Source organism: Varroa jacobsoni, unplaced genomic scaffold (assembly GCF_002532875.2).
Source record: "Varroa jacobsoni isolate VJ856 unplaced genomic scaffold, vjacob_1.0 scaffold_310, whole genome shotgun sequence".
Taxonomy (NCBI): domain Eukaryota; kingdom Metazoa; phylum Arthropoda; class Arachnida; order Mesostigmata; family Varroidae; genus Varroa; species Varroa jacobsoni.
The window spans coordinates 109,015-123,090 of NW_019213212.1; the positions used below are offsets into that span (position 1 = coordinate 109,015).

The 14,076-nt window shown below is 43.5% G+C and overlaps 1 protein-coding gene across 7 annotated transcripts in view; it reads right to left on the reverse strand.

Moving 5' to 3' along the window:
• LOC111259238 (death-associated protein kinase dapk-1) overlaps positions 1-14,076 on the reverse strand; it is a 62,434-nt gene that overhangs the window by 47,080 nt on the left and 1,278 nt on the right. Inside the window, exons 1-2 of one of the 7 annotated variants that reach the window (XM_086967810.1) lie at positions 12,328-12,345; positions 7,789-8,110 (exon numbers count right to left, since the gene is read on the reverse strand). The gene's annotated coding sequence lies outside the window, so the exon portion shown is untranslated. Of the gene's footprint in view, positions 1-4,169; positions 4,471-7,788; positions 8,111-10,076; positions 11,398-12,327; positions 12,346-14,076 lie in introns of those variants that run through there. The other 6 variants (XM_022831081.2, XM_022831080.2, XM_022831079.2 and 3 more) reach the window with 6 other exon arrangements.

Below are 14,076 nucleotides of genomic sequence, written 5' to 3' on the forward strand. Positions count from 1 at the left end.
GTGCTATAGCACAGCTCATTCCTTGTTCCTCGTTACCGGATAACACAATCAGACGCATTCGTATGACTCCGATACATGTACATATGACTAAGACACAAACTATTTATCTTAACCATACGCATGTACTGTAACTTGTCTATCATTGTTGTGTCTGCAGGCAGTGGCGTAGTGAGCTCTCGAACAACGATAGGATGACAAAGTCAATGATGGAAAATTATGCTTTCGACTTCATTGACGCGTGATAATTCTATGCCCACCCCAATATTGTACAACGTTGACACGGATTCATGTTCCCGGAGCCAAATCTTCCGGCCTGGCTACATGCTACCAATATATTCAACGTCAAGCACAAACACTGTTTTGTGCCGTAGGTAATTTTCTTTTCGTGTCATTCGTTGAAGGACACGTGCGCCGTAACAGCAGTTTGTTATACTACCTCTCACCTTAGAGCTAAGTACGTGTCAGATCTATTAAATTTCCATCGTGCATGCCGGCTAGGGTTGCTCGAACAAAATGGCGACCTCTAATTAGTCTGTAATCATTTACCACGCCTATCGACTCCCAACCATAGCTGTTTTCGCCATAGTAATTGTGGATTGCCCATTTAACCTTTAACTAAGCTGAACATCTTCTAGGGGTAAGCGTGTTGCCTATGTAGTGGACCCGTTTAGTGCTGAATACGCGTTATCGTGGCAGAAATGAGGCGGCGATGGTAGCGCACTGAACCGAAAAAACAAGCGAACACTTCCATTGAGCGTCCACGTCGCAATCGAAGTTATGACCACTACAATTAGACTACAAGATCACATAAGATCGCTGTCATTACTACAAATACGATAACGTTTCATTGGCTATCGGGCTCTTCATGCAGACAGATGTAACAGTGTGTGTCTTCCGGCCAAAGGCGGAATTTCCTGTTTACCTTCGCGTTGCTTCTCCTCCCTCTGCCTGAAAACTTTTCCTGAAACCGCTCAGCCGTCATTCACTGGGTCGGTCGGACGAGCGGTCATGCGATAATTATTATTCAGAAGATTCACTAACATTTTCTTATTCATTGATCATTATCATTCACCTCTTCGCGACTGTCGAACGCTGCCGCTCCGGGTGTCGGTGTCTAGGGATCGACCAGCAATCAGCTCGTCGGTCGGGTGGAAGGTAGACTTTATAGTCGTGGAAATATTGGCAACACATTTCCGCGTGGTCTGTCCGCCATCGTGCAGTTCTAGTAATAAAAGTAGAGCTAGTAAATTTAATAGTAGTAGCGGCAGTTTTTTGCTTTTCTCCGTTCTCAGTACCACCTTCTTCGCCTTGCCGTCGCAGTAAGAGACGCTCGTGTCGAGACGCCTGCCGACGCCAGCAACGCGCGTATAGGGGCGCTGAACCAGTTGCTGAGGCAAAGGCACTCGAAGCGTGGAGCTGACGTAGCTTCGGACGCGACGAAGCGTTTAGCCGAAGATCTAATCAGATAGGGCCCTGATGCTGATTCAACGGCTGCCGTGTCAGCCGCTGCTGGCTGGCTGGCTGGCTGGCTGGCTGACTGGCTGTCTAAGAAGATCAGATCAGAGAAGTTGTGTTTGCAAATGCTTGACAGGAACAAAAGCAACAGCAGCGGCGAATATCGAATAAAAAAAGAAAGGCGTAAATATAGTATAGCGAATGTCTATTGGTTTCAGCAATTTCTGCTACGACTATTTGTACTACTTTTACTGCCACTGATTCCGTTACGGCCGTCATTATTATCTCTTGTACAAGATACCAACCCGTTATTCGTTTCGGTCCGCTATACTATAATGCAAGCAATGAGGACTACCGTTTATTATTCGACAGTCTTCGTTCTTCGCTTTGTTTCCGTAATAACAATGCAAGATATGTACACAGGAACCGACCCGTTTACCAAGATTAAATGCCATCGTACCATAAGAAAGTCTATGTTAACTTTATTCGACAAGGAGTCGCACGAGATTCATTTTGACGCGCGACAAATACGATCCTATTGTGTAATATAGACAAGGTGTTTAGACACTGACGAGAATTTCCAACAGGCAAATATATCTAAACAAGTATATGGCTGATAGATTGCATTTTAAATATTTTGTAAAGAAAATCATATCTACGTCAAGGATGCGAAAATTAAGCAGGGGCAGCTTAGTTGACAGCGCATCAGACCCTCGGCATGAGTTACTCGTGAACATTTTCATATGTAATGAGCAATTTATCTTAGAGATATAGGAGCACGCGGACCTGTCTCTCTCCACCGGACAAAAACGTTAGCTCTGTAACCGTAACGTATTCTGTGTATAAATGTATAATGTATAATGCAAGCTCGAATGGCACTCCTCGATTAGAAAATGTATTGGACCCGAAAGGTTTCAAAACGTCGTGGGAACTTTTAGGATAGAGATAAAGAACTATGAAATAGCCCACATATGTATGCATATCGGAACAATCCGTAGTGGATACAAGCAACTGTCCTTGCACAGTCTCACGCATAGGGTAAATACTTAATGCGGCAACGAAAACTTCGAAAAAATGACGCGCTGCTAAGCCGTAAGTTTGACATTTATAACTATGGCCAACTTACGGGAACTCATTAGAACCGAATACGATCTTCATCATGAAGCATCATGTGCACAGGAAGTCGTTCGATTGTAACACCGCAGTTGATCTAGCTTTTTACGTCGCACGAAAACACCATCCCTAACTCACACCGATCGAAGTGAAACCTAAATGCCATTTTGCGTTGCACGATGCGATTTGACGTCCGCCATGTTACAGTCTGATGTTGACAGCATTCATCAGAGCATTGGCGAGGCATTGACTTCTTAAAAGGAGCAGTTCTACCTACCCTTAAGCTTACTAGCATGCAAACCCTCGGCATGGCAAATATTCTAGAGCGAAGTTCAGCACTTTGAATTTTGCCGCCCTTTCTTCGCTGTGATAGTCAAACACATCACTGGTGTTATGGCTGCGCAATATAGAACAAATGACCACAGTTGAAACCCAATGCAGCTTCCGCTACCAAAATCGAATTATCAAAAACCACAGAAAAACTGTTTTTTTTTCTTTCCATAGGCGACACTAAAAACTGCACAGCGCGCTAACAAGCAAAATAGTACCGTGGCAAATCATCATATGGCTGCTGGATTGAGTTGTTTAGGCTTGTCTTGTGCTCGAAGTTTTTGAAGGGGCTTAGCTGCGCGGCGAGGTGCCTGTAAACAGACGTTGTTGTATCCTACGCATAACTAACGATAGCTTTCAGCGGATGTTACATAATAGTTATGAGCATGCTTGATTTTTAGCTACCTGGAGCTCATTTATGTCACAGGTAATTGGCGGAAAAACTTCCAAGCTTTCGTTCCCCGTTTCTCGATGCTCTTCTCTTTTAACCAAAACCTATTCGTGTTCTCCTCATAAAACATTGTTTAGGTTATGCCTACGCGCTAATGAAATCCAGACGATTACGTATTCCTTTAGTGCGTCCACCGTCACGGCAGGCGCTCACGATAAATTGAACTTCCTATGATGCACACTGTGACGTACGTGTAACTAGGTTTGAATTTATGAAGCGGGCCATCGATTGGAGCTAGCTTTCGTGCCTTTTCTTCGGATTTCATTGAGTAGAATGTACAGTTCTTCATTTAATTATACAGATTTGAATATAAGCACAATCATAATTTCTAACAATAATAACCAAGGTAATTTTGTTTCTGTTCATTCCAGTCATCTAATTCTGAGTCTAGATGAATGAAACCGCATTTCGTTATTACCTGCTATTGGTTACTATGGAGAAGTAGACTTATTTACGGTAGAAAAGGAAATGCGTAAAACGTTCGAAAGATAACGTATAGCTTCTACACAGTTCGTTCTGATCTAAGGAGAATTCAAATGCCAGATGGATATACATTAGAACCGGAGAATGGAGATGTACCGCAGTAACCGATCTGGTCTTGTTACAAAGGAGGGCCACAATACAGAAGGTTTACAGAGCAAAAACAAAAAACTAATTTTCACGATAATTACGTTTAGTCGACAATAAAAAGCGCAGGTAGACCTCTTACGTTAATCACAGACCCAGTCTGGCCTGCTATGACAGTTTTAAGCAGCTGATTCCAAGCAAAACTGCCAGTATATCAAATAGGATGACCGCATGGAACAACACGAAAAAATACCTCGTGTGTAACTCTTTCTGAACAGCTGAACGTTGGCACAGGGTTGTTACGACGACATCAGTTAAGTCCGGCATTTGTCGAACGCGCAGGATCGATGCAAATTATCAGTCAATTATGCTTCAGGACGGCAAGAGGTTTAACCTTTCTGACCGTGCGCCAACGCAAGCTCGCGCGAGTTTTTGCTCTCCTGGACATATTTTTGGCTCCCATGCTTCTCATGTACCTTATGGCGTCGCCCATCGGAATGAGGCGATCTTGTGGTAAGATGTAGGGACGAGCACCGAGAGGCAATGATCGCCTGCTAAATTATAAAGGGCATGTTAAACATTCTGCCAGGGAGGAGCCCCACTACGACTCGTCTATCTAAAGCTGGTAGAAATGGCGCCAGCGACGTTTTTTCGTGATCTGACTGAAGTGCACTGAAATAGCCATCGCTTGTGTTTCGCTTTATTACGAGATATTCCTTTACTATAATACGTTTATTGGATTTGAGGCTTATTGCAATGACGGACGTTTGGGGCACACTAATTCGCTATAAGCTACAAATAAGATACGAAAGCATTCTAGAATTGCCTAATGTGTTTAGTACTTCAAAAATTCGTAGATTAGTACGCTCATACTTGTTTGTCCGTGTCTTAAAATTACTTTTAGAATGTTGATAATTTTTGTTCAATGGGGAACACCACCTATAGAATTTTACGGGATTTCAAAGATCGTAAGCATTAATGCAGTATCGGTAATACCGAACCATAGGCAGGCGGCTGACAAAACATTAACGATGTATATAAACCCACCCTAGATCTGATCGTTTTTGAAATAGAGCTACGAGATCTTGCATCTGCTGATACGGCATCCTTTGAATTCTAGCTTACGACAGCAGCAATGTTCAAGGCTTGTCTAGGCTTAAAAAGCGCAACAAAATATCGCTGATGAACGGATACCTGGCGCGAGTCATGTGTTGCATGAGGGGCACAGATTATCTATTATCCTATAACAGGTTATTGTATCTATGCGTCGGTATTGAATGCAATATTCAACTCCGACGTGTGAAATTTGGTCTCGTATATGTATTCCAACAAGTCAGTCTGCAGCTAGCTCAAATAGATGTTGATAGCAACATTTGCATGCTTGATTCTGTACAGGCGTCGTCTTAGCTTAAACGCTAGCAAATATATAGACACAGATTTAGTGCCTAGGTCGAATCACTCGGAGTAATAATTAGATTACTGTTAATTGTTAAAGGTTAATTCATTGACATGTTTTGCTCAATCGATGTGACGATCCATAGACTAAAGTCTGCGGGTCAGGCCTAACCCAGCCTTTGACATCGGCTACTATCGCCCACTTAACCAAATGTTCACTGAATTATGCTGCTCCGTCAATGCACATCGGCCTACACCATATACTGAGTCGGTACTAGGTTTTCATTGGAAGCCGTCACCTACTGCAATATATTCTCATTAGTTAAAACAGAATATATAGAGCAGGCGGGTCGTCATGGAATTGAAAAGGCGGACGCCAAGCCTCTAGAGGAACACCGTTTTTGTCGTAGACGACGCAGGAAAATAGCTGTGCATTGACCGAAGGTAGGCTTTAGTTGGTTTTTTAAATAGGCATTCTCACTGAGTGGAGTGACGCTTCCACCTGACTACCGCTAGAATATGTCGAGAAAGCACTATGTTGGACATCGTTGCTTTGCCCGCAGTGTTTCAACATTGAATAGATAAAACAATGACATCACATATATGCTATATGTATATTACTACATACACACACATATATATATATATGTATATGAAAGCGGTAAGCTTAATCGGTTTGATCGAAGTATATGGAACCGGCCTTATTTCGCCTGTCATCATTGTTATATCATTATTATAACGCCTTTTTTACGTTAGTATGTTAGTGTTCTTCCGATTGTGTTAGGTCAGTAGAAAGCAACATGGATCGTAGCAGTCCAGCATTAGGTAACGGTGTTGTTTCGATGACTGTATTATTTAAAAATATACAACTCCATTGATTGGTCGAACGGTAGTTAGCGTGCGCTCCGCGCGTCGTAGGACACACCTGCGAAAGCTTACAAAATTTACAGGTATACTCCGGGGTTTTGGCTTATTATTATACATACGAATCATGCTTAACGATACGCTCAAGTAGCTCTAACTCAATGTTCAACACACAGATATGCTGTTATTAATGCAGGACGTTCAGCCTTGTTTCTTGCCTAGCTGTGACACTGTTTTCAGGTTTATCTGGTAAGTTAATTAAGGAAAAAAAAAAAAAAAACAGGCGCATTCGAAAGTCTCAATCAAAGATCCATATTATGGCGAAAAGTTTTTGTCAAAGAAAAAGTCAGAAGGAACTGATTTGAGGACCGTGAAGCGCCACGCCTATTGGAAATGAAGCATCTACCTTGTTAGCGGTCATCTTTCAGTCTTCCGAAGCAGTAGCTGCTTTTACCGCATATAGTTATGTAAAATTAACGCTTTGTTCAATCGAACAATATACTATTAATTACCGTATTCGCTCCGCGTACAGTCTAGCATACGCCTATGCGTTTCGTAACTGTATAAATTTACTCGGCCAAGTATATTTAGTATTCTGTCGGCCACTATTGAATACCACACACCGTGAACAATGTGCGTAATCGATATGGTCGTTATCTTGCAATTTTCTATATGTAAATTTGGCTTCTTAATAGTTTAGTAGGTGCGGGGGAAACGTCGTTAGCTCACTCCGATACGTTACTCGTTATGTAATAGTGAGCTACGATGCGGCACCACACTCCGTATGCAGAGAGTGAACACGATATAGCAGCGATGGGGTGGACGAAGGCGCAGTTTGTGCCGTTTTCAACCCACCCAGAGTACGGACAGATGCCTGCCTTCTTTTGATGACGGCTGGAGATAAACGCTTGATGATACTAAAAACCGCCATAGTGATACTAACACTGGTTACAGCATTTTCTCGTTTCGTACGGTACGGGTGCGTACCGTAATCCAACGTTATTTTACCATATATTAAATGGCTTGACGACGGACAGGCGATAGTTGCCTCCGGGCGCAGTTGCAGTAAACGCTTCTTCTATTCTCCCAGCTAGCGTCGAAGCATGAAGCCGACGTTTTCCGGACTAGCTGAAAGCAGGCACAGCGTATTGCCTCCGAGGCGGCTTTTTATTTCGTCAAGGACAACGGTGGCCAGCATTTATATCGCCGTTCTACTATATATATATATATGTTTAAAATCGTCTACGCTTCGACTTTGTATAAGGAAGCCATATATAACCAGCTGATACCTGCATCCAGCGATGATAATTGGCGAATGTGTACATGATATTTGTGTTAGCCGTTCTACCTCGAACACGGTAATACAGTTTTATAATGTATGCATGCACGATGACCCGTATCGAATACAGATGATTTCTCGCTTAACAACAGCATATCCAACGCAGAGCTTGTAAAACATCTAGTCAGAGGTGGCTGAAGACAACATATGCCGACGCGTATCGGCGGTGAAACGATTTCTGTTACCCTTGCAAATTGAAGCGGCTCCCTTGGGAGCATATACATATACAAACAAATTCATTCTGCTTATGTGGATAGTTAAAATGGCAACGTACCTTATTCTGTAGCCAAGGCTGGTAGCGAACTTTGCTCGTGGCCTAGCTATACTGTATATCCAATTGAGAAGCTACAGATGAAGCAATTCACTTGTATATGTTGGACGTGCACGTGCCTTCGGTACGCTTTCGTTTAGTGAGAAGCGACCGAAATGCCCACTTTTAAACAATCGATAACACGTTTTTAATTCGTCATTGCTTCACGCACTCTCCGGCCACTAAGAAATGGGTCACTTAATCCGCAAGTAATAGCTATTTGCCGCGTGGTCCCATCGGTGCTGGCGGACACGACTGATGCAGCCGCCGCCTTAACTCACCGGCGCTGGAAACGAACCAGACAACAAATAAAATCATTAGAAATTGTTGAATACAACCAACCAGTTAAATGATTCCCGCGATATTAGTACATATTTCTATAATAGCATTGTTTCAATATGATAAGAAATGAAGGGAAAAAAGACCGTCTAATGCCTTCTAAAATAGCGCAGGCTTCAAAGGATAGCTATTAAAGCAATAAAAATAAGTTTGACAGACGCCTGCTAGAAGCAGAGGTCGACGGTTACGGCCGGGGTCCTCGCTACGGTAAACTGATACGGTATTATAATTACATAATTATAATTTGGTTTCATTTCAAACGGCGCCGCTTTCATGGATTTAATTTAATACGCTAGAATTATGTACACGTATGAGGCAGATGGTCTTCGTCCTCTGTATTTGGATACGTCCGTATAACATATGAGTAATGCCAACAACATTCGCAGACACGTGCAGCAGTTTCGCTTACGAGTCAGTGGGGAGATTATTCGCTACGCCAAAGACGCCATGGGGACCGTAAATGCTGTAGTTAAAAAGTGAATTACTTCCGTGTTTTCTTTGGCAAGTATTCTATTCCCTTATTCTTATTATAGAGTATTCCACGGCAACAGCAGCAGAAGCAGCACCATCCTGTTTAATTACTGTTGTCTTCTTTGCATTTCCTAATGAGACGCACATGTGCTTACGTAGAATCCCCGTTAGCTCTGACATTTCCTATGTTGTCTTGTTTGAGCCTAAATTGTTATCATATTTCTTATTCGCAAGTCCTGTTGCTGTGCAGAGAGATTTTAGGCCATCTAGCGCCCTAGCTTTTCAACCCGTTAAGCGGAGCGTGTTCGACAGGCCAAACCGAAAAACGTAGCACTGTATTGTAACAAAAATTGATAGACAAGGGTGAGCTACGAGGAATGGGCATCAAGAGGTGGCGCTTTCTTTTAGCATTAACATCGAGGGGTAAGACGAGGCTTTTTAAATTAAAAACTTTTTGAATACTTCCATGACCGCCGCTACCTTGCTGGCCTGACCGGCAGAACGCGATTTAGCGGAGGCTAGCTTGTCCTAATCAAGGAGGCGGCTGGTTTCAGAGAGACAGTTACCCGTGTATCCACTTATACGTTCGGAATAAAGGATGACTATGACCTAGCCTTGTGGACGCTTGTCAAAAACGCGTATTTGAACTTCATGAATTGCGAGGACTTCGATGCTGCTGCTGTTGTGTGTTAATGTTACAATGATGACACCGAAATGAAGAAGGCTTCCTCGAAAAGCCGCCGGTAAATGCTAGAAAAATAAAAACTCCATGATAGTTACCGGGTGGATTCATATAGTGGTTTGACTCTTAAGATTTTAAACATAAATCGGCAACAAAATCCGTTCAGAGGGAGCGAGGCCGGACAGATGCAAGTTTCGTTGAAATTTGCTGCACTGCTGACCGTGTTGACCAGTTGGATTGGCCATAGCGTTACGCTGATGGCAACCTACGATGGAAATCATAATCAGCCCATGACGGGTCGTTTCTTTGCGGACCGTAATGATATTACGAAGATGTAACGATCTATGTACATGTATAAAATAAACTCTCTCCAAAAATTTCCGCTTTCCGATTGATGGCTGCGTATAGCAAAAGTGATCACGTACACAACAATTGTCTACAAATAATTTCGGTGTTCGATTGGCTCAACTTGTTGTTTTCTATTGAATACGCCGAGACAATTATATGCTAGTGCTTACCTAGTAAATCTGTAAGCTATCCGACAACGCAGGTCTTCTTTTAAACTCCAACTACTTTTTGCCATTATTTGCTGAAACCCTCTAAACATTCTTCGTTCATTAGAAATCATTTAGTTATACGCTTGCACACACAACTACCTACTCCGGAAGCAAGTACCTACTCAATTAAAGCATATCTTTTATATATATATATATATATATAAAGCTCAGCAGAATATCTTGGAGTTCCGCCCAACTTTAACCTTTCTGTTTCAAGATTTACATCCGGTATTGCCGTGAGGCGTCAGATCCGATGGCTGGCTAGCTGGCTCCCAGCACAAAACAAACTGTGTGTCTATGTCCTATGAGTTCGAACCTAGACCACAACGTGTCCCTAAGATTGGCAAGCAAATGCGCTACTCACTAAGCTATCACTTGAACCTGATGGAACGATTCCGACAGTCACTGATAACATGCAGATCAGCTGTATCCGTTAGCCAGAGCACACATAGATTGATGAGTTTGACAGTAACCATAATAATCCAATAACGCACATGAAACACGTCAGACTCTTCACGTCTGATAATAACTCGCTATACGCTAACGGGTGGTATTTAACATCTCCGAAATGGGACCGAATAATTAAATCACTTTGGAACAACAGCTACTGTACAGTATAAAATGGACGCGCCAGCGATTTATCATGATGCTGTTATTCGAGATACAAACCCCCCAAATAAGATTTCTTTGCTATGCTTGCATTGACGTACAGAAAGGCACCCGACAATGAAGCTCCCTCGTTGTCTCTGTCATTGTAGCAAGCGTTTTCATCATGGTGATGCCTGCAGAAAGGGGACGCTGTTAATCATTGCAGCACTCGGGCACTTACGTGGATGCACGAAGATGACCAGACACACGAACCGGATATCTACAGAGACAGACAAGCGGATTTCAACACCTGCTGAATTCAGCGCACCACTCAACACTGTCCGTCACAGGCTGAAGAGACATTTAAAGCACTGAGTACGTGCGCGCCTTTTACTGCATCGTGCCTGTCATTGTAGTAGAAGTGCCTTCTGCTTTTCGTCTGTGGCATAGCAGTGTTTCTTCTATTAACTCAGCCAGTCCCACTTCCGCTCGTGTCAGCACCTGTATGCACACATTTACTTCATCGTGTTTGTTCCTTCGCTGAAAACGAGCAGGCCGACTACTAGGGAACAGGCAAACAGACGAGCTGTACGACAACTGGCTAGAGTAAATAGTGCCCTATGGTGGGTCCTTCAGCAACGAAAACCGCCGTAACCAACCAGCTTAGACAACACCCGCTTTCCTCACTGTTTGCTCACTTGCCGCTACTCCCCGCCAACAAACGCTGAGCGTCAATTGCTAGCTCCAGCTAGTGCTGTCTCCAGCCGCGACTGCAGCTGATGCGGCTACTATTGTCGCTTGCCGCAGACGCGACACGTGACCGCCAAAGCCATCACCAACAGCACGATCGTCGTCAATATATCGTTGTTGCCTTACCACCATTGCCATCGCTGTCGTTCTAGGTGACGTAGGAGAGGGCATCGTTCACAGGCGCGGCTGCCGCTGGCGGCGGCGAGGGCAGCGGAGGCTGAACCGCATAACGGACGGTAAAGTCGTGCGCCGTTTCGTGTTCGAGAAACGTTCGTTCCCACGTTCGTGTTGCATGCGTCGACGGCGACGATGATGATGCTGGTGTTTACGAGAAATTGGTTATTGTGGATGAATATCATGCGCTGGATTCTACGTGTTGTCGTTGTTGTTTCGTGTTTGGCGACCTTCAGAACGGTCTGCAAGTGTCATTTGTCAACGGTATTAGGGAGGTACATATAAGAAACTAAGTTGCGACGGTAAACATGATGAACCTAGAAGCACGATGAGTTGTTTGATATTCAAATACTAGCTTTTGACGAGCTAATCGATGTGGTAAAGGCAACATCTACATCATCCATTATTCAATGGATGTGTTGAAATTCAAATTGTGACAATAGACTGTACAGGAATAACAACAAAAAATATCTCATCATCCTATCCATGGTCTATATTTATATGGATGAAAAAACCTCTCTATAACCATTGTTCTAATGAATTTAGGGACATGCAGGGTAGCTCAGGTTTGAAACTCAGTTAGACAAACTTCGTTTTACGGGAGCTACCAGACGTCTGAGGCAATACTTGATAACAGTAATGGGTGCTAAAAATTGAAATGTATCTTTATTTATGACATGCCTCGCCTTGTGTTTGTCATCATCGTTTCATCATCGTCATTCAGACATCATGCATATGGTTTACGTTTGCGAGTAACGTCGGTGCAAGCAGATCGCGGCAAAGAGGGAAGTACCGAATTAGACGGTGTGAAAATCGGAACACGGCGGAAAGCCAACTTCTGCCGCGGTTTTCTCGGACGGCTTGTATTGTTAGACAGAGACTTTTACGTATTATCGGAGCTGCGACGCGTTACTACAACTTAGAATTTAAATTCGAACTCACATTCGATGACTGGCCGCCGGAAGGATGAATTTGATCGAAATAGGAGCTATTGCTTATCCATGGCAGTCCAGGGCACGTCAGACGGCGTTTTTAACGGCGACACAGGGCAGCAGACGCACAACAGTCATTATCGAGAAGGTCCAGAAATACTGATAAATTTGTATTGAACGTGTTGTTGATACACACGCACAAAGGCATACGAGACGCGGGCGCTGCGGGGTGCCGATGAATGCGGTTATCGGATTAAAGGCAGCAGCAACCGGCAATAACGGTACCAGAACGAGCACCTTCGAAAACCAGAGGTGCTCCGTAGTGGGGTGGTTCCATCGAACTATTGGGGCCGCTGTAGCTTTTCTCTTGCTGCGGCGTTTCGTTCTCTTTCCCTCTCAACTCTCCTGTCCTTAACAGGAAGTTCGGTCATGATAAATCCTTCTGTTGAAGGTGTAGCCGTTCGTGAATAACGGATATCGTTGCGGTAGTGTTGAGGTCACTCCATGCAAACAAACACATGGCCTGTATTAGCTTATAGGTAGCCGATGACTGTATTTGCAACCGGTCGAGCCGCCAGTGAACTATCGGTTGCACAGGCGTTACAAGATAAAATGGAATTGTATCAGCAAAAGGGACAGAGGACTTTGCCTTTACATCCAATGGTCGGCTAGGTACAATCTAAACCTATCCTTTCTGGAGCTGGTCTGTTGATAATCTAGTGGCGATCTGTCACGGTCTCAAATTATTTCACGATTCAACAACATTGAACTTACAACTAAACTTATTCGCTACAAAAGAGAGCTCATTAAATGTGGCAACTGGATTGTCTTGAGATGAATATTTGAGCGCTGCTTCTAGTGACGACTTGTCTACAAATTCGTGCTCCCATCAAAAACTCTGCGAAAGTACCGAAGGTAGCTAGCTGGTAAGTTGTGCGCGACAATCGACTTGCTGAGTACATATACTGTTGCGCACTTTTATACACCGAAATTCATTTACATAAACACGCATCGATCTACGTACACGGACTAACAAATATTAACCATATTATAGCTAACAATACTTGCCATCGAAAACACTGCAAGTTGACGTGATGGACCATGCAGGGATTTTGCGTTTTGTTTACTCCCCTGCTTTGTCGTCGAGTGTATCCTCATATTATTGGCATCTATCTACGCGGTCCGTTATTGAGTACTACGATTTACAGTTTCTTAATGATAACTATCGAAACAAGCCAAATCGATCGATTGTGTAGAATAATTTCCACTTTGGGCTCTCAGTTGTTCAGAGCAGCCGAATTGTTACATAAAATACGCCCAGCCAGGCGGTAGACTAAAGTAATCTAGTTGGCAGTAGGAATCGACATTTGGGAGTCAATTAGATTTTAGCGTACGCGCTACGCACGACGCGTTCCCGAGCTACGTCCGCCTACATTCTGAGATTTGTTTGCATTGAATCGCCCCGCCTTTCCATTCTTCTCAGCAAAACAAACGTTACAAAATAGGCTTGGCTGTCATCGTAGTCCATAATGCAACAGTATGATCGATCGCACAGCGAGAAACACAAAACGAACAAAGGACGTCACAAGTAGTTCCAGTGTCTGAGCATGCGTATGCGTCTTTTATATGCGTCGTTTATATGTAGAACATCGTAAAAATACCTGCTGTTTTCCATTTATACTGCGCGACAATGTGTCGACACGAACAGACACCGATGTAGACGGGTCTAGTGTCGTATTTGAATGCTAGAACAGGATCC